The 21,960-nt window shown below is 42.4% G+C and overlaps 1 long non-coding RNA gene across 1 annotated transcript; it reads left to right on the top strand.

The window, feature by feature from the left end:
• Positions 1–1,320: 1,320 nt before the first annotated feature.
• Positions 1,321–21,424, top strand: LOC146855221 (uncharacterized). The gene is made up of 4 exons (XR_014981291.1): positions 1,321–1,432; positions 1,519–1,595; positions 2,025–2,129; positions 20,416–21,424. It is a non-coding gene; the product is annotated as an uncharacterized LOC146855221 (long non-coding RNA).
• Positions 21,425–21,960: the final 536 nt, after the last annotated feature.

Here is a 21,960-nt window from a genome sequence, read left to right as displayed (position 1 = left end):
GCTGGAGCACTCCCTCACAGACAGGAGACTGCACACGCTCCAGAGATCAGAGTCACCGCTCCTCACATCTGGGAACGCTGACAGGATGAAGAGGAACTTGACTGGGAAACTGCAGATGACTGAGGCAACACTTCCCTTCCTTCCGTCAATTCGCCCTCTGAAGGTCCTCCTGAGCTCCGTTGGTCCTCACACCCTACTCAACGCCCACGTGCTGGATTAACCCTTGTCCTCGCGTGGCGCTCCGGTCTCTTCACTCTCGCCGGACCATGATTTCCACACCAGGCATTCATGGCATGACACTCCAACTCTCCTCGCCATTGAAGTTTTGCCACATCTCATGCCTCCTGACTGCCCAAAATCTGCACCATTCTTCAAGCAAATTCGGTACTTCTTCCATGCACTCACGCTGCTCCTCCGGATTAATCTCACACTTCCAGGATATTCTCCTTCACCCTCACAAGTCAAGGTAACCAATCACCCTATCTCTTTACCGTTGAAGTCCCGCTGTATGACTTGCCCCGTTTATGTATAGTTGCCCAATTACAATACTCGTCGAACTTTGAAACAGTTCAGGGGCACGGACAGTACGATGTCACATAGATCATCATTCCTGAAGATTTCTCATAAAATTCCAGCATCATCTCCGGATTACATCTGCAGAAATCTTCCTTCACTCACTGTACGCTGTAATCTTACCGTCTCTTCACATTATCGGCAATTACTTCATGCACCTGGTGAGTTTCTTTTTTTCCACAAATCATGTATTCCTTAACTGGAGAGAGTACACAGAGGGGAGATGACCAAACTGCCCCCTTCGCAGTTAAACGTTGCCAGTGTTGAAAAGTAATGATGACAGGAACCAGGTTAACAGAAGTCCTGTTTATTTGGCCATCCACTCTCCAAACTGAACTCAACTGTCAACATTCTAATGTCAGCTCCCAGGGGGAGAAACCAAAGGAACATGAAGGGAAGAGAGGGGCGGAAGATACCATTAGGAACATGGTAAGATTACAACAGTATGTTTACCACTTGAATCTGAATCTGTAACACACGTAAAATGTTGCTTTCACCTGGCTCAAGTGTAAGAGAATATTCTCATGACAGCGATAATGAAACTGAAAATAACCATGTGGCAACCATCGTATTGCCAGTTAGTCACTCTATATTCTATCCCTTTACTAGCTCTTTTCTCCCGTTGTATCAGCAAAGACACACACATACACGCATCATAATGGGCACTTCCGTTCTCCGTCCCACTTCACTTGCGTATATCACTCACTTCCTGGTTCATAGCATGAACCCAGGTTGACGTTACAGATTTCCGAGCTGTTTGCTTTAAAAGGCAGGCCCACGACGTAACCACACTTCTGGTTATCGCCGCAGGTCCACAGATTCAGCAGCATACTCGCTGCCCCTAGCAGACTCCCAAGAGGTAAGGACTTTTAATCGACAGGTCCCCGGCAGCCTCCACACGCTTACCTACCGCTTCATTGCTCATGCCTATATTTTACCCTGCAGGACCACGCACCCTGAACTGAGCCCTACATAGCTCCTATCTACTTGTACGCTGCAATTTCCAAGGCTACGTTTTGGAGGTAATAATTCTGGATATTTCCTAACTCACCATACTTGCCGCACTATCTACCTACGCGCTGATTTCGCTCACAGCCCGTTTTAGGTGGCATTATATGTCTGTGCTCTCAACTTGACACTAATATTAGGCGCTACATACGTGAGCCCTCTTGCATGATTACCTCAATCGAAACCACTGGTTTTAAAGCAAATTTGGCTCTTGCCTCTTTACAACGAATGCCTACACCATACGACTTTCATACACGGCGGCAACCAATTCACTGGCCATCGTAATAGTCGGGCCTTATCTACTCCTGACCCTGGGGGTTAAGTTAGCCCCCCCATCACAGAACTGTTTCTGTTTCTATCCCTCTTTACTTGCTGTAAGGATGCACTAGATAGGCACCTTACCACATTTCCTCATTACAATTTTGCTTCATCTTTGTCCTCAGTGACACCCTACCGAACCTGAAAATGGGTCCATTTATCCCGATATATACTACTTCTCAGAAGTACCTTACCAGGCCAGCCAGGACGGAAGTACAACCGGCAGAGAGGTGAGCCTCCCTCTTCGTTTTGGTATTGCCACGCGCACGTGGTAGAGCAGCCATCAAGTCTATTGATCGGACTGATGACTTATCTACATTTTTACACACTCTTGTCTTCACAGACTGATCACCACTTAGCTATCTTGCCTATAAAGTATGAATGTATACCCCGGACACTAGCTTGCATGATCCCGCAAAATATCTGAGACACTCTCCTGTTTTACTCTCCTTTATCTTCTCTCCATTTTCCCTCCACTCCTTGATAGATTTTGTCCTGTTCTTTACTCTGATAGATATTTCCTGCTATCCTAAGCATTCTGAAACTAAGTATAGACGCCATTCCCCACTATGTTGATATGCAGCTATTAGTGTACATTATGGCTAACTGCTATGGTAACGGAGTGTAAGGTTACTGTGTACAATTGAACGATGTTTAGGCCATGTTAGTCATGCCCTACGTTTTTAATAGGTATTGCACTGTAAAACTGGCATAATAATAATTTGATCATACAGAACTCTTGTGCCATTCTATAAGGTCTTCAGACACCCTCTCACTACACGGGCTCTCACCCCACCTGTAGGATATTTTCGCCTTGCTATAGTTTCTGATACTATGCCATTGTACATCCTTTAGCCCCGAAGAAGTCGTGGGTTTTCTACCCTGACGAAACACGTGTTGGCTGGGCAATCGATCTACATTAAATACAGAGAACACGTGATACTTGGAGTGTTCTTATATATTACCTGTTTTACTGTCTTTGTCGTGTTTTTCCCAATATTTCATAACTTCAGATAAGCAGAATTCGCTCTGCATACTACGACTTGTGCACAGGCCTCCTGTACAAAAGCTAATGGAACCTTGCTGTGTATGGGATACATAGTTGCCAACTCTGGAACTTGATGTCTTATAGCAAGTGTCTTTGAATTTGCTGTTTATATCCTATGGGATTTATATTTCATCGGACTAGATATCCATCACCGATGTGACGGAGTAAACTGGCAACCAAAATCTAAATCTGGCCCTCTGTCTCCACCATGATCAAACCTCTCCGATAAAAAACCCCAACTTTTCTCTTTTTGAAAAAGAAAAATTGTAAATTTCACTTATGGCTCTGTCATGTTGATGGAGTCCTCTGTCAAACTTACAGTGCATTGGCAGGAACCGTTATGATGGTGGTTCTTGTCAATGCTTGCACTGTCCACTGGGCCAGCGAACATTTAAAAATGTGTGGCAGGCGGTACCGTCGCCAGGGCAACGGAGTAATCTACTCCACAGCCCTGAAGGGAAAATGAGCAGCCCGCCAAAATACAAATTGGGCCCAGAGTTTGGCAATGTTTTATTAACTGGCAAGAAGGTTTCAAAATCCATTGATTACACACTTCATCATTATCCCAACAGGATAAATCAGCAAAAGACCTATGTCAGTTACCCAGAGAAGATATACTCTGCAAAATACCACACACTATTGAAATTGCAACTGAGGATGATATGAAGACTAAAAAAAAGAGAGGAAGAAAAGCAAGCAACCATTAGTACAATTCTGGCTCAAGGAAATGAATATGGATCGATTTGAACCACAATTTTCACCAAATACTAAGTCTCTGATATTCCCCCTAGAGACAGACTTCACCCTCCATGAAAACATCACGAAGGAAATCGAGACAACCTAGTAGCAGCTTCTTAAACTAATGAAAGTCAAATTATTCCATTCAAAGCTGCTTTTCAAGTTCTCATAATCACCTTCTCTGTGACTCTTTGTACACCTGCAGACAGAACAAAAAGAACAAAACAAAATGCCACCTTCATTTGTGTACCCAGGACGTGGAATGACATCCCACTCCTACTATATTTTAGTAAATCACTACAGTATCATTCCTCCTCCACTCTCAGGACCCAAATACCCCAATCATACACTCATTTACTGTATCTGTGCCTTTGATTCTGTACAGTTCTCTACTGTTTTACACTCATTTACTGTATCTATGCCTTTTATTCTGTACAGTTCTCCACTGTTTCTCAGTTGGGTTTGTGCTATACAAGTATCTTATACATAAAACAACATGTTTTACTGCTATTCCTGTAATGATGGTTCGTTTTCTATGAAGTATATGCTATAGTGGTAGTTTTGTTTGTGCTAATATTAAATATGGGTAAGTGTAACAGATTTTTTCAAATAAGACAATTTTCAGGCAAACTAAAACAATGTGCCATTTTTGCAAGGTAGCAAAGCTTTCCATTGAATTTTTCAAAACCAAAAGATTCACCTTTGAACACCTTTAACATGTTTCTGCTTCTGGTGGAAAACTCGCTGCTACTGCCATTTCTTTCTAGTGCAAGTTTGAGATTATACTGTCCTTTTTAGGTTTCGCGCCTAGCGATGCAGTGCGTAGCACTGCTCGCGCAGCGAGAGTCCTTTTGTCCGGGGTTCCGAAACGGACCCTGGAATTGTACATGCTTGTGCGTGTGTTTTTAGTTACGTGTCGTGCTATTGGCTTTTGCCTGCATGTTTGTTTTTAAGATAGCATGCAATAGGCCAAAGGCGGGCGCATTGCTCCGCCCATGGCCTATTGGTGTCTATTACGCGTATTGCTGCCATTTGGTTTCAATTATCGTGCCCAGACACAGGCGCGATAATTGAAACCATATGACTCGCTGTGGCGTGCACCACTTGCGGCTTTCTCTGTTTCCAAAAGCAATTACTTTCAGTTTCGCAGTCGCTTTCTTGTTTATTTTTAAAGCAGCCCTATTCCGTTAGCGGACACAAGCTGCTTTAAAAAAACACACATATTTCCCGCTTTGTAAAGCAAATATCGAATCGGAGGGCTGCTGTTCCAGACAGACGTCTATTCCAGTTTTGGTAGCCACACACTTGAGGGAGTGGGAGTTGTAAGGGGGGAGAGTTGGGAACAGTTGGGGGGGGGGCAAATTGCCACCTGACTAATTACATTCATTAACAAGTCGTTTGTGACCCTCTATAAGAAGACACTTTTTGTGATGAGACTCATTAGTACGTAAGTGGATTTCAATTTTGATTCCCACGCCCAAAAAAGTTGTTGGGGGAGTTTCACATCCCTGCTTTGCCATGGGGCACGATAATGTAAGCGTTCTAGAAAGTGCAGTCACACTCACATGATACCACCCTGAGTACTCTCACCGGAGTGCACTGTGAAAGGAGGCTATTTAGGAGGGGGGGCTTAATGGGACGGCCAATGAGTTTCCTCCAATCAGAGCCATGCTGGGAACGCGCTGAAGGCGGGAGCTTGATGACGTGCCCCGGGGGCATAGCCCCTTCACAGGAAATGTGTGGGCTGGAATGTGGTGTGCAGTAATGGCATGGAGTTTCCTGTATGTGCTGAAGTGATGACATCTAAGGAGCCCTGCAGCCTGTGTTTATCCCACATAGCGACTGCTATCAAACAAGCATCGGCACACTGTCTTTAAACAAATGCGATCGCCCCAAACACACTTTGATTGACGTTTCAATGAACGCGTGTGTTGTTTGACTGTGTTCTTTGCTTATCTGCCAATTACAGTCTCAGAAGGCACATGTGCCTTTTCCTCCAGGCACCAAATTAAGAATATCCGTAACAGTGCACTGCTCACGGCTCTGGTGCCCTTTCGCATTACCTGTCACCTGTCAGCTCAGAGGCTGTATCCATAACAGCTAGACACCGACAACATAAACATAACAAGCATTTTCAATGCAATAGGTCTCGCAGTTACGAGAGTTTCAGCTATTGGCATTGTAAATAACAATGCCTTTTATTTATGTTTAAAAAAATAAAAGGCATTATTATTTGCAATGTCAATAGCTCAAACTCGCGTAAATGCGAGACCTATTGCATTGCAAATGCTTGTTTTAAATGCATCTGAGCTATTTTTTACGTTTATGTGAACCCTGCATGAATGTAGAGTGATACAATTCAGAAATGATGTGTGCTGGAGCCCAAGTAAAGATTGTTTTTGGGAATGGAAACATTTAGTTAAGTATTGTAAATAGATCAAGTTCTCCCCATTAGCTTCACATTTTGTAAAGTGTGGCTTGGAGAAGCTTGGCTCTTGACATTTAGAAAGAAAGCTAAAAAGATACCAGGGGAGTTGATTCAGTTCCTACTCTTAAGAACGGAGCCGGTGCTGAATCAAAGAGAGACAGAAGTGTAAATTACCCATGACCTGGAAGCCCAATCCATATGTCTATGGGGTATAATGACCTAAGATGGAGACGACTTTATTGCTATGTTGTGTTTATTAGTGTTTTATGTTTGCTATTCATGAACAATAGAAAAAATTCTATGTTTAGAAAACAACATAACTTGTGCCCAGAATGTGTGTGAACAATTTGTGACACTTGAGCCTTCAAGGGCAAGAGCTCTGTCATTGCTGAGTTTGTTGCTGTGTTTATTTTATTTAAATGTATGTAAACAATTGAGAAGTGTATTTCCAACATAGGTTGTGGTCTGTATGTTTATGTGGTAGGTGTAACGCTTCCGCCTGGTTGAGGGCTTTCCCTTTTCCCTTGCAGAGTTTATCGATGCATTTAATTAGGTGTTTGTGAACAGTGGACTATGACAGATTTTAAAACCCAACATAAGTTGTGGCTTTTGGATGTGTCTGTTTGTGATGGGGGGGGTGGGTTTGCAAAAGTTGAGCCTGCTAAGGTACGAGCTTCGCAGACACTGAGGGCCATATGTACAGTGAAGTGGCGGAGAGAGGCGTTAGCCTTCCTGGCTTAACGCCTCTCTGCGCCACTTCTGAAACGCAAGGCTGCACCATAGTTACAAGAATGTGGTGCAGCTGCGTTTCCCCCTGCAATGGTGCTAAGTTTAGCAACTTAGCGCCAACGCAGGCACCCATGCACCATATTTCATCGGACTAGATATCCATCACCGATGTGACGGAGTAAACTGGCAACCAAAATCTAAATCTGGCCCTCTGTCTCCACCATGATCAAACCTCTCCGATAAAAAACCCCAACTTTTCTCTTTTTGAAAAAGAAAAATTTAAAATTTCACTTATGGCTCTGTCATGTTGATGGAGTCCTCTGTCAAACTTACAGTGCATTGGCAGGAACCGTTATGATGGTGGTTCTTGTCAATGCTTGCACTGTCCACTGGGCCAGCGAACATTTAAAAATGTGTGGCAGGCGGTACCGTCGCCAGGGCAACGGAGTAATCTACTCCACAGCCCTGAAGGGAAAATGAGCAGCCCGCCAAAATACAAATTGGGCCCAGAGTTTGGCAATGTTTTATTAACTGGCAAGAAGGTTTCAAAATCCATTGATTACACACTTCATCATTATCCCAACAGGATAAATCAGCAAAAGACCTATGTCAGTTACCCAGAGAAGATATACTCTGCAAAATACCACAAACTATTGAAATTGCAACTGAGGATGATATGAAGACTAAAAAAAAGAGAGGAAGAAAAGCAAGCAACCATTAGTACAACTCTGGCTCAAGGAAATGAATATGGATCGATTTGAACCACAATTTTCACCAAATACTAAGTCTCTGATATTCCCCCTAGAGACAGACTTCACCCTCCATGAAAACATCACGAAGGAAATCGAGACAACCTAGTAGCAGCTTCTTAAACTAATGAAAGTCAAATTATTCCATTCAAAGCTGCTTTTCAAGTTCTCATAATCACCTTCTCTGTGACTCTTTGTACACCTGCAGACAGAACAAAAAGAACAAAACAAAATGCCACCTTCATTTGTGTACCCAGGACGTGGAATGACATCCCACTCCTACTATATTTTAGTAAATCACTACAGTATCATTCCTCCTCCACTCTCAGGACCCAAATACCCCAATCATACACTCATTTACTGTATCTGTGCCTTTGATTCTGTACAGTTCTCTACTGTTTTACACTCATTTACTGTATCTGTGCCTTTTATTCTGTACAGTTCTCCACTGTTTCTCAGTTGGGTTTGTGCTATACAAGTATCTTATACATAAAACAACATGTTTTACTGCTATTCCTGTAATGATGGTTCGTTTTCTATGAAGTATATGCTATAGTGGTAGTTTTGTTTGTGCTAATATTAAATATGGGTAAGTGTAACAGATTTTTTCAAATAAGACAATTTTCAGGCAAACTAAAACAATGTGCCATTTTTGCAAGGTAGCAAAGCTTTCCATTGAATTTTTCAAAACCAAAAGATTCACCTTTGAACACCTTTAACATGTTTCTGCTTCTGGTGGAAAACTCGCTGCTACTGCCATTTCTTTCTAGTGCAAGTTTGAGATTATACTGTCCTTTTTAGGTTTCGCGCCTAGCGATGCAGTTCGTAGCACTGCTCGCGCAGCGAGAGTCCTTTTGTCCGGGGTTCCGAAACGGACCCTGGAATTGTACATGCTTGTGCGTGTGTTTTTAGTTACGTGTCGTGCTATTGGCATTTGCCTGCATGTTTGTTTTTAAGATAGCATGCAATAGGCCAAAGGCGGGCGCATTGCTCCGCCCATGGCCTATTGGTGTCTATTACGCGTATTGCTGCCATTTGGTTTCAATTATCGTGCCCAGACACAGGCGCGATAATTGAAACCATATGACTCGCTGTGGCGTGCACCACTTGCGGCTTTCTCTGTTTCCAAAAGCAATTACTTTCAGTTTCGCAGTCGCTTTCTTGTTTATTTTTAAAGCAGCCCTATTCCGTTAGCGGACACAAGCTGCTTTAAAAAAACACACATATTTCCCGCTTTGTAAAGCAAATATCGAATCGGAGGGCTGCTGTTCCAGACAGACGTCTATTCCAGTTTTGGTAGCCACACACTTGAGGGAGTGGGAGTTGTAAGGGGGGAGAGTTGGGAACAGTTGGGGGGGGGCAAATTGCCACCTGACTAATTACATTCATTAACAAGTCGTTTGTGACCCTCTATAAGAAGACACTTTTTGTGATGAGACTCATTAGTACGTAAGTGGATTTCAATTTTGATTCCCACGCCCAAAAAAGTTGTTGGGGGAGTTTCACATCCCTGCTTTGCCATGGGGCACGATAATGTAAGCGTTCTAGAAAGTGCAGTCACACTCACATGATACCACCCTGAGTACTCTCACCGGAGTGCACTGTGAAAGGAGGCTATTTAGGAGGGGGGGCTTAATGGGACGGCCAATGAGTTTCCTCCAATCAGAGCCATGCTGGGAACGCGCTGAAGGCGGGAGCTTGATGACGTGCCCCGGGGGCATAGCCCCTTCACAGGAAATGTGTGGGCTGGAATGTGGTGTGCAGTAATGGCATGGAGTTTCCTGTATGTGCTGAAGTGATGACATCTAAGGAGCCCTGCAGCCTGTGTTTATCCCACATAGCGACTGCTATCAAACAAGCATCGGCACACTGTCTTTAAACAAATGCGATCGCCCCAAACACACTTTGATTGACGTTTCAATGAACGTGTGTGTTGTTTGACTGTGTTCTTTGCTTATCTGCCAATTACAGTCTCAGAAGGCACATGTGCCTTTTCCTCCAGGCACCAAATTAAGAATATCCGTAACAGTGCACTGCTCACGGCTCTGGTGCCCTTTCGCATTACCTGTCACCTGTCAGCTCAGAGGCTGTATCCATAACAGCTAGACACTGACAACATAAACATAACAAGCATTTGCAATGCAATAGGTCTCGCAGTTACGAGAGTTTCAGCTATTGGCATTGTAAATAACAATGCCTTTTATTTATGTTTAAAAAAATAAAAGGCATTATTATTTGCAATGTCAATAGCTCAAACTCGCGTAAATGCGAGACCTATTGCATTGCAAATGCTTGTTTTAAATGCATCTGAGCTATTTTTTACGTTTATGTGAACCCTGCATGAATGTAGAGTGATACAATTCAGAAATGATGTGTGCTGGAGCCCAAGTAAAGATTGTTTTTGGGAATGGAAACATTTAGTTAAGTATTGTAAATAGATCAAGTTCTCCCCATTAGCTTCACATTTTGTAAAGTGTGGCTTGGAGAAGCTTGGCTCTTGACATTTAGAAAGAAAGCTAAAAAGATACCAGGGGAGTTGATTCAGTTCCTACTCTTAAGAACGGAGCCGGTGCTGAATCAAAGAGAGACAGAAGTGTAAATTACCCATGACCTGGAAGCCCAATCCATATGTCTATGGGGTATAATGACCTAAGATGGAGACGACTTTATTGCTATGTTGTGTTTATTAGTGTTTTATGTTTGCTATTCATGAACAATAGAAAAAATTCTATGTTTAGAAAACAACATAACTTGTGCCCAGAATGTGTGTGAACAATTTGTGACACTTGAGCCTTCAAGGGCAAGAGCTCTGTCATTGCTGAGTTTGTTGCTGTGTTTATTTTATTTAAATGTATGTAAACAATTGAGAAGTGTATTTCCAACATAGGTTGTGGTCTGTATGTTTATGTGGTAGGTGTAACGCTTCCGCCTGGTTGAGGGCTTTCCCTTTTCCCTTGCAGAGTTTATCGATGCATTTAATTAGGTGTTTGTGAACAGTGGACTATGACAGATTTTAAAACCCAACATAAGTTGTGGCTTTTGGATGTGTCTGTTTGTGATGGGGGGGGTGGGTTTGCAAAAGTTGAGCCTGCTAAGGTACGAGCTTCGCAGACACTGAGGGCCATATGTACAGTGAAGTGGCGGAGAGAGGCGTTAGCCTTCCTGGCTTAACGCCTCTCTGCGCCACTTCTGAAACGCAAGGCTGCACCATAGTTACAAGAATGTGGTGCAGCTGCGTTTCCCCCTGCAATGGTGCTAAGTTTAGCAACTTAGCGCCAACGCAGGCACCCATGCACCATGGTGCAAGGGTGTCTGCGCCCAAGGGAGGATTGTTTATGTGTAGGAAGGTGTCCCTTCCTTCACATAAACAATCCTAAAATGCCATTCTGTCACTTTCATGTGTGCTGCTTCATGCAGCACCACACATGAAATTGACAAAATAGCATTTTTTTTAAAGTGTGTTCATGTACAGGAAGGGACACTTTCATGTACATAAACAAGCAATGGCATTCTGCTTTTTCCATGTGTGCTGCACAAGGCAGCACAAGTGGAAAAAGCAAAAATGAGGAAAAAATAATGCATTTCTCCTCGTTTCGCCATCTTAAGACCAGTTTTCACCTGGTCTTAATTTTGGTGCTGCCTCCTATGTACGCCACCCTTGTATATAGGGGGCAGCTGAAAATGAATGGGTGTTGCGGTGGAATTCCCACCACAACACTCACTGCCCACACCTATGCATTGCGTGAAAGGGGGCCTTATGTACAAGGCAGCGTTAAGCCACGTTAAGTGGCTTGACGCTGCCTTGTACATAAGGCGCAGCCCCTATCGCCACCACAACGTCACTATAGGTGACGTTGTGATGGCGATAGGGGCTTGTACATATGCCCCTGTGTTTTGTCATGGCTTTCATTGTGATGTTTCTAGCCATAAATGTTTGCAAACATTGGGGATGGTTGTTAAGAGTGCATGCACATACCCAGCACATGACCAATAACCTCGGCTACCATTGTTTGTGAAAAAGTATTGGGTGTCACAAATACTTATTGACATAGATATTTTTGATGTGCATACTGGACACTTTGGATTTATTGAACAATTCAAAAGTTGTTGGATAAAAAATTCACGAAACCAAGAAGAGGATTGAAATGGATCTGATCACTGTGCGAGAGTTTTATGTGATGCTTCTAAACATTTTTGGTAAAGTCAATGATTTTGGGGCCACTACTATAATTTGTTAACTCTCTCAGCAATGGGGAGCATGGCCAGGTTGGGCACCAAGATGGCTGCTCGACCGTGAAGCTTCGGAGCCGCCGCATAATAAACGCAGCCAAGCTCTGCTTTATCAGCGTCCTTGCAGTCACTGGCTAGACCCACGGGTGCCGGTAACCCCAGAGAGAGGCCTGGGCCCTACATCTGTGGAATTCTTCACATCTATGGTGAGCCTAAGGGCGCGGCTGTTGCTGAGCTGAGAGGCCGCGCAGCAACTGGAGACTTGGACAGAGGGGAAGTATCAATGTGCGACGCCCGGGGTGATCCCCTCATCGCCACACACATTCTTGCATGTGCAAACTTTGGTGGTGAGTTTCATCCCTCCCCCTAAAGCCTCTCCTTGGTGCCGTCTCCCTGTTCTTACTGGTATACGCCCAAAGCAGCGTGAAGCTCATATTCAACGCTGAACCCCTGGGTTGAGGGGCAGTTAAATGCACCGCACAAGGGCGCAGCCCTGCCCCAGCACCTTATTTAGTGACCGTCTTCCGGGGTCGAGAAGGACCCGTGCAAGGGGTTAGAGGGCCCAGAATTATAATAAAGTATGCCACCTACCTGTAGTGGTGCTCTGAGTGGACCCATGTCTTGAATAAGAGTAGACGTCTGGACATATATTTTGTCGTCCATACCTGAGTTTTCCTTGTCCCTGGGGGTGTAGTGAGACGTTACGTGTGTTTCTGAGCGGCATTGCTGGCCCCTATTTGCGGCCTCCACCACCGGTGCATACTGAGGAAGCGGTCCCCATGCCTCAGGGACACCATTTCTGCTTCCCCTTCTTCAGCACGCCATGGGTCGTGGGGACCCCAAGCAGTGACAGCTATCCTTTGATGTACGAAAGACTTCCAGATGCAAAAAAAAAGCAAGGCGTCACATGCGGAGATCCTCCGGGCCCTCTGGACCCTGCTGAGTCTGGCTTCCCCTCTGTTGATGGTGCCGAGGCCATTATGTCAGAGCTGCAAGCTGGCTTCAAGGCCATCAATGTGAGATTCGATGCATTGGAAACCCGCCTAGATGAAATGCATGGGTGAATTAACCAACATGAGGCCCACATTGACGCTACTGAACAGCACATTGCAGAGATAGAGGATGCTCAGGCACCCGTGGTTAAGCGACTGGAGCGTATTAAACGGCTTCTGAAGACGACAGCAACTAAGGCAGAGGACTTGGAGGCCAGATCACGTTGCAATAATATTCGTATTGCCGGGGTGCCTGAGTCCACCAACATGGGCCCCATGGAAACCTATGTGGAGCGGCTCTTGTCGGAACTCTTTGGAAGGGAGGCCTTCTCCACAACACTTGCATTTGAGCGTGCTCACCAAGCACTTGCTCCTAGATCGGCCCCAGGCGCTCCACCCCAACGGATCATAGCTCGACTCTTGAACTACCATGATCGAGACTCTGCTTTGTGCATGGCCCTGGAGAAAGGAGATATTCAACATCAAGGCATGTATCTTTTCTTTTTTCCCCGACTTCACCCCTCTTGTTCAAGAGGTCGTCGCAAATTCCAGGATATAAAGCGAGTCCTGAGGGCGAATGTTCGATACACCATGCTCTACCCAGCTCGCCTGGGCTTTCAGCTTAACAAAAAGACCCATATCTTCAACTCATCCTTCTAAGCTGCAGACTTTTGGAAGCACAATAGACCGAACTCAAACTCTCCCTCTAGGAAATGATCTGCTGCTTTCTGGTGTTCATTCCCCGCAGATTGTCAAAGCCGACTGCTCGGCGAACTGCTACTCTGGATTTGGCCCCTCTACTACATTTTCAGTATGCCGAGAATATCCTTTTCCTTCTTTATGCTGACTTCTTCAAATATTGGCTTTACATGTTCTGTCATACCAGTTAACATTGTTTCTATGGTGGCTTCCATTGGCGGCCAACCCTAGGAGATCTCCTTCTGTTCTTGTTCGAAAAGATGGTATTCACCAGATACTGGTAAGGTGGCTATGGGGGGCTAGTGGTTGTTTTTGATTGTTATACACAGGGTGTTAATCTTATGAACAGTCGGCACTATGCATGTTTATATGGTGGCATTCCCCCAAACACTTTAGTATTGCTGTGATGACATGGTCGGTGGGAATTCTGGGGCGTTGGAGTTGAAATATATGTCATGGAATGTGAGGGGGCTATCAAACCCCCGTAAAGGGAGGCAGGTTTTAGTTTATCTTACCCGACATGCAGTACAAGTTGCCTTTGTGCAAGAGACTCATTATGCTCCCGCCTCCGATGTCCGATTTGCCTCTTATTGGGGGTAATATCGTTCTTTGGCTAGCTACAGTACCTATTCTACGGAGTTTGCATCTTGACCCATAAGGCAGTCAAGCAAGGTGATCGAGGATCCTGAGGGACGATACCTTTTGAATGCTGGAAGCTTTGGGGCGAAGTAAATACTACTGATTAAGGTATCTGCCCCTAACATAGAGACACCTGACTTTTTCCCTAGCATCTCTGCACACATTTTTAGCTTTCACATCGACTCTATAGTGATGGGGGTCGACTTAAATGTTACGCTGCAACCCACCCTTGACACTACAGGACTGGACCATATCTCCAAACCACATTCTGCTACTGCGTTCAGACATGCTGTGGATCAGACGCTTGGCGCCATCAACACTCCACCGATAGAGATTTCTCTTTCTATTCAGTGACCGTTGGTACTTATCCCTAATCTTCTCCTTCATACACTCTCTGTGGGTTACCTTGCTCAACCTTCTCAGATCACTCGCTAGTGCACTTGTCTCTTACTGTCCCAAGTATTGCGCAACCGTCAAGGACCTGGCGTGTCCCGACAGAAGCCCTGCTGGACAGTGTTAAGGAAGCTATATAATTTAATATTTCCGGCCTAACTTAGGCTTGGTGCCCCAGTTTGCCACTATGTGGGAAGCTTTTAAAGTCTATATATGGGGTATATGTATGGCCAAGCAGGCTGGAGTGCTGCGCTCTAGCCTCTGTGACTTAAAGAGCTTTGAAGAAGCTTGATGCACAAATCTTGATGGGCAGAATTTCAGGACCTCGCAGCTCGTGAAGTCAATTTCTTGGGCAAGTACACACGTGCAAGAATCTATGGGGAAGGAGAAAGGCCTGGTCGGACACTGGCTAAGAAAGTTGGGCTTACCCTGTGAATTCTATGATCTCGTACGCCTCTTGTACACAAGCCTGGTGGCCCGGCTTGGGGTAAATGATGAACTCATGGATCAATTATATTATTGCGGGGTACCAGGCAGGGTTGTCCGCTTTCCCCCTATTATTTTTTCTTGCCATGGATCCTCTTGTGCGCCATCTCCAGGAGCGGCAACTGCAGCGGGGACTTAGATTTCATCGTGACACCCTGTTGGCCTTGCTCTATGTAGATGATTTTTTTTATTTGTTTGTGAACCTGACACTAACCTTGCCCCACTCCTTCAGGAGGTCGTATGGTTTGGAGCTTTTTCCAGGTTGGTTATTAATTGGTCCAAATCCGAGATATTTCCATTGACCGATGCCACACTTTCCCTGCAACTAGATTTTTCCCTTACACTGGTGCGATGACCCCACTCGTTACCTTGGCGTCTTTTTACACCGTACTGCCTCGGAGGTCACCCACCTAAATTATGGCCCGCTATTGACCGGTTGTCATCCCAAATTGAGAGGCAGATAAAACTTCAGCTATCAATTGCTGGTAGAATTACCATTAATAGAATGGTCGTACTGCCCTGCTTTTTTCATCTTTTCTTCAATATCTCCATCTCACTCACAGCCCACTCACCAGATTTATTTGGGCCGGCGGGCAAGCACACATTAGCTGACAAGCGCTGACAATTCCCTTTCAATGTGGTGGGTTTGGGGTCCCAGATTTTTACTTGTACTATTTAGTCACACAGGCACAGTATGCCTACTTCTGGTATCATCCAGATGCCAGGCTACAGTACTTTGGTGGAGCCAGGGGATATCCCCCCACTCTATCCTGTCATTACATCGGCCAGTAGCACCCATCTGGTTTCTCATCTTTATCAAGTAGCTCAGGCACTTCTAATGCCTGTGGGGGGGAATATACATGCGGCGTGGGAGGGAATTCTGTGCCAACCTCTATTGGATAAAATGTGGGCATTTTGTTGCGAGCAGACTCGGTTCATATCTAATAAACACAGGCATAAATCTTTCCACTTCAAATATCTACACAGAGCTTACATTACACCAACACTTCTTGCCAAAATGGACCCCTCTAAGTCTTACAGTTGCTGTAGATGTGCAACAGAGGATGGCGATTTCATACTCTTAGCATGGAACTGCCCACCGGTCATGGCATACTGGGGGACAGTTTTTTTATATCTTGCACTAATGACTGATTCTGGATTAACACCTTCGCCGTTGTTGGTGTTAATTGGGATATGTCCAGCCCTCGGGTGCTGGAATTCAACGTTTTACTACTATTGCTCTACTCCTCGCGAAAAGGCAGGTCTCCAGACAAGGGGCAGTCCCACGGTTCCAGTGGTTAAGGCCTGGATGAGAGACTTAATGTATTGCTGTACGACCAGCGATACATATGCAACACTACTGCCCCCCTCATCCAGGCCCAAGAACATATGGCAACCCCTCCGCTTCTACCTATTGCTCCATCCAGAGGAGACGGACTGAGAGTACCCATTCCCGATCATCCCTGGGAATTTATGAACAGCGATGGGTAGGGATCATGTTGAATACCACGTGGAGCATGCTGTGACCACATTTTAGTATATTATTATTATTATTATTATAACATTTGTTGAGCACTACTGTTACCCGTAGGTGTCCTGGCGCTATGTGAAATCCTGCCTATGGATCGAACCGAGGTCATGCTAATCAATAAACAGCCAGGTTTTTAAAGCTTTTCGGAAGGCCATAAGGCTCAACATACCTCTAAGATTTAGAGGAAGCTTTTTCCAAGCTTTGGCTGCATTAAATACAAAGCTTTTTCAACCCCAGGTGGCCTTTTTTACAGACGGCACATATACCAGTTTTGTCTCAGATGAGCGTAATAGTCTGTTTGGGGTATACCAGTACAGTCGCTCTTTTAAATAGGCCGACCCTGCTCCATAAAGTGCTTTGTGAACCAGATACAGCGCCTTGAACAGGGTACGCTTCCTAACTGGCAACCAGTGCAGTTTCCTTATATTATATATTGATGACATAAGGCTGTTTCTCCCATTATGGACCCCAACTACCTGACTTTGCTTTGTTTAACCTTTTTATTTTCAGCTTTCTACTTTCTGTGACTTTGCAGCTAGAGGCTTCACTATTAGGAGTGCTATTAAGCCCATATCGCTGTTACGGACTCTTTAATGATCCCATGGCTGAAATCTCATTGCGTTTTTTTCTCTCTTGATGCACATATCTGTATTGTTAATTTAGTTTATTTGTTCGTTAGATTCTGCTTACTTGACTCTTCGCAATTATTGTATTCTAATGGTGTGTTCTATGACAGCTATTGTGTTAAAAAATGCAATAAAAACATTTAAAAAAAACAAAACCCTTTCAGCAATTTGCACTAAATTAGACATTCTGTTAAGGCTGTTTTTCCCAGGTTTGGTTGAAAGTAATCAAGGGGCAACGTCATCAAGGGGGCAAGTGGGATTTCATGCGAAGTGGGGTATCAACCAAAACTACATTGGTGCATCTGTACTTCTTATCAGCATTCTGTTGGTGTATAATGAAGATATAAAAGCGATGAAAGATACAATGACGCAGAAATTTAGTTGTATTTATTGAAGAAAAGAATCTGTCATTTCACGTAGTCATCATGAATTTAGTTTTGATATGTTTACATGATTGTCAAGGCAGAAAATCACTTATTAAATAGCCCCATTTACAATTTGCAGTTTCACATTCAAAGTTGTAGACTTTTAAAGAGTTTTGCAATGTTTGCTACAAGCATGCAGTAAATACTTGCAGTTATTCCCTTCTTTTGCATGAAGATTTAATGTTTCTTCCAGCAATTAAATATTAGACACACTTACATTCCAGAATACAAATTTTCAAGCTTCCAAAACATGCTCCTGTCTCTTAAAAACCATGCTACCAACTCCTATCATCAGGCATTAGCATTTGATTATATTTAAATGAACCCAGCGTGAACTGCCATTCCTTTAGAATGGAGGATGGAGATGTAATGGTTTCAAATGCTCGATTGTGGGAGATATACAGTGTTACACATCAGTCTTGAATTGCCACATTCCATTTAGTTTTTTTTACCTTCAGACAGAAACTGTTTTGTTTAGAATGTCTTTGACTACCCATTTAGTGATTAGCCAGATGAAACAATGTCATTCCTCACTTACCTAGCTTAATTTCTAAGCATTTCCTCAACATGGTGAAACAGCACACCTGAGCAGGAGTTTGCAACACTCTGACCATGACTTAGTCCAGGAGGAATGAAACATGAAGACTGGCAAAATTCAAATGCTCTTTTATTTTATTTTTTGCGAAGTTGAAAATATAAAAGGCATCTTAAACATCAAAACCTAACATTTTTCACAAAGAACTCCAGTGTGGCATCTCATTATGTTGGGGATTGTTTCCTGGGTGCTTGCTGTGGGCCAGAGATTAGAGAGTAACCACAAGGGAATGCAAATACAGACTAGTAGACACTCCTTATAGCACTGTATTACTTCTGGATTTTGGTGTTTAAGAACCTTGACCAATGACCCAATGAAGCACCCAAACAACATCTGCTGAATGTTATTGGAGAGCATTTGTTACTGGATTTTTTACTATGTGTTCAAGAAGCGCTCTGCTTCTTGAACACATAGTAAAAAATCCAGTCTGGTTCGAAACCTCAGATCTGGGTATGTTGCCATTGCTGAAGTTAGCTTCAACTCGAAGAAGTTAATTGGAAAGCCCAATCAGACTCATTGCTTTGGCATCTCCCACAATGCTTTTCAACCTATTTATATAATCTCTAAAAAACATAGTTTCAAAATCGGCAATGACGAATACAGGTATTCTCCAGCTTTCTCTTATGCTCTGACCTTCATGATATACAAACTACACTTTCTGTAGTTTTGAACTTTACTTTGCTGATCCAAATCTAATATTCACACACTTTAATTCATAGCTTTTATTTACAGTGGCAGAATACGTTGATTTTAACCAGCAGTAAAGCTGTTATTCATCATGAAAGTAACCCTTGAAAACTGAAGGGCATAACCTGAATGATACTTTGGAAGCAGATATTAGAAAAGTACGATCTCATGGGTTGAAACCTTCAGCATTTCACAATGGCCAGCAATGTAAAACATTAAACATTGGCAATACTTATGCTTGACATATCTCAGTACATAACATATAATGACACAGAAATTGAATAAATGGAAGAGGCCCTTTTTCAAAGTATACTACCAGAATATAAAGTCCTAACCGTCACACTACAAAACATTTGGCGCAAGAAACAGATAATAACCTTTACGAAGGTAAGTGTATAGTGCGAAGTATAGATTTGCTACATTTTACTCCACATAAAAGTACCTTGACCATATATATCAGTTAAGTAGATGTGGAGTTAAGAATAGTAAATCTATACTAACCTATATATATATATTCCTTCACAGTATTTTTGTTGTCGATGTTCTTGCTATAATATTTTTGGAGCACTGTATTTTTGTGATTGATATTCTGACATACAACCTTTTTTGAGCATTAGCCCTTGTTCTGGGCAGATGTGCCTAATTAATACAGAGACTAAACACCATTAACTTTAACTACCTTCTTCTAAATTGCATCATTTTCTTTAAAAGAGACACTAAGCTTTCTTAGAAAATGTAGCATTTTTATAAAACTTCAGCTTTTGCAATTACTGGTATACTATATAGGAGAGTGCAATAATATTTTGTGAGTAAAGATGAAAATTTGCTCTAAAAGAAAAACAGTGTTTTGGTCTGGAATGTGTTAAAAGTAAAAGGCAATCGCAAAATCTGTGTACCTCAGCTGGTACTTTTTCGTCATGCAATTACATTTCATGCATCTTTATAAAATTAGATTTTTGTTTCCTTTTTTGGGGGTAATTTCATAACATTGCACATGCACATATATTAGTTTTAATCTCTTTTGTGTTTTATAAGCTGTGCTGAATTTCTGGCTAAATCGCACACTGCACCTTATTTCATGCAAGACGATTTCAGCACTTGTAAAGAACACCTCAAATGCAGCCCCTCTCTGTTGAGTTCTTTCCAAAATGTACATCTGCACAATCATGAAAAATGATACTTGGGATTGAACAGATACTTTATAAGAAGACCTACACATGAGTCATTGCCCTTGAGATAGATTTGTCTTTAAAGTATACACCCTAATAGCCACAAAATGTGTATTTTCTTAGTTGCTTTATTTCTACTATACATGCTTGGTGAAGGTACACTAATAAAGTTTTAACAATCCTGTGGTTTTTGGGAATTCTTATTATATCGTCCCACCATAAAAATGTGGAGTATTTAATTGAAACATTCAAGTTTACTGAAAGTAATTATTGAACATCTTTGGAATGCAGTGTTTTAGGACTCTTCAGTAATTTACACAAATTAATACTGTGTTTTATGTCTTTTTTGCAGACACTCTCAGGGTTCTGGATGAAGTATGTTAGGGCTATGAAAGTGAACTGTCCACCATATGGACATTTTGACATCTGGAGCTCATAGAAACAGCTGACAACTTTACATCAAATAATGAAGTTGAAAGAGATTCTCAAAAAGTACATCTGTCTATACAAATTTGTCGAATTATAGTCTGCCATTAATTTCGTTATATCTTTCATCAATCATGAGATGAAACAGTGCACTTGATAAGAATTAGGTCATGGGATGTGACTTGAAGAGTATGGGATCAGAAGCAACATTGTAAGATATTTGTTCACTAAAATGATATTAAATGCATGGAAAACCTCCAAACAGAATGTTTGGGAACACAAATATTAAATTATCTCAAAATTTGCCTAGGATGCACATGGGGAACAATAGCGAAGGCAAGTAAGTCTAATACTGATATTTTTGTCATACGTAGATAGGAAAATTTGCATTGTGAATTGTCCTATATGTCACTATCCTCCATCAAATTCTCCTTTTCACTGAGAAAACCATCTTACTTCTAAATGAATTGAGTGACTCTGTCCTTTTGTAGTCACTTAGTGGTCCTATGAAGAAAAACTGTGTCATCCACAGATCATGAGGAAATGACTTGTTGAACAGTTGTGAGAAGGGCTTTCTGCTGTATACTATCAACATTTTCCCTAGAGTATTGTGAAGAAGTTGCTGTTTAGTAATTAAATAGCATGCCTCCTAACATCTTTGGTAATTCTGATGTGTACACTAATGTGAACACGCTGTAGAAAAACACATTCACTAGAAAACCAGCCAGTGCATCTTACTGAGAAAATGCTGCACAAACACAACTTCTTATAGACTACTGGGTATATGATTTCTTAATTAATGACAAAAAGTCAGATTCAAAATTGTACAACAACAATAAAATTACTATTAAGTCAACAATTAAAAAAATATAAAAATGTATCACCAAATAAGTAGCATGATGTGATTTCTCACATTACCATTAAAAGTGGATTTTAAATAAGAAAAAGAGTGTCATGTCTATTTATATGCAAGATCATGTGCACCTTAATTCAAAAATACAAATGTCACATTTAACTTGCAAGTGTGTATGGATGCTACAAAGAATATGCAGACTAAAGTAAGTAGACCTTATTGACACATTTTGAATTAAAACTTTCCATTGTACAATAAAGGTCAGGGTATGCATCACATGTGAATATGAGTAAATGAAGCATGTTTACAAGGACTTACAATGCAGCAGTTCTCAACAACCCTATCCACACTTAGTTGTGATACCTATAACATCACTCTATCCAATAGACTACTTTAAATTGCAAAAAAGGTTATATCAAGAGACATTAACAGGTGGGTGAAATAAAGGAAATTTTACAACAGAGTGATCTCCAAGCCCACAAACATAACCACAAAAGCAATGAAAGGCATTGTTGGGTGATTATTTAAATACAGAAAAAACATCTTCATATATTATTATGTCTTTTTGCCACATATTCTTGGAACTACTGCCAAATTTTAATTAATATATTCGAACAT

Source organism: Triturus cristatus, chromosome 4_1 (assembly GCF_964204655.1).
Source record: "Triturus cristatus chromosome 4_1, aTriCri1.1, whole genome shotgun sequence".
Lineage (NCBI taxonomy): Eukaryota > Metazoa > Chordata > Amphibia > Caudata > Salamandridae > Triturus > Triturus cristatus.
This window is presented reverse-complemented; position numbering and strand designations above follow the sequence as displayed.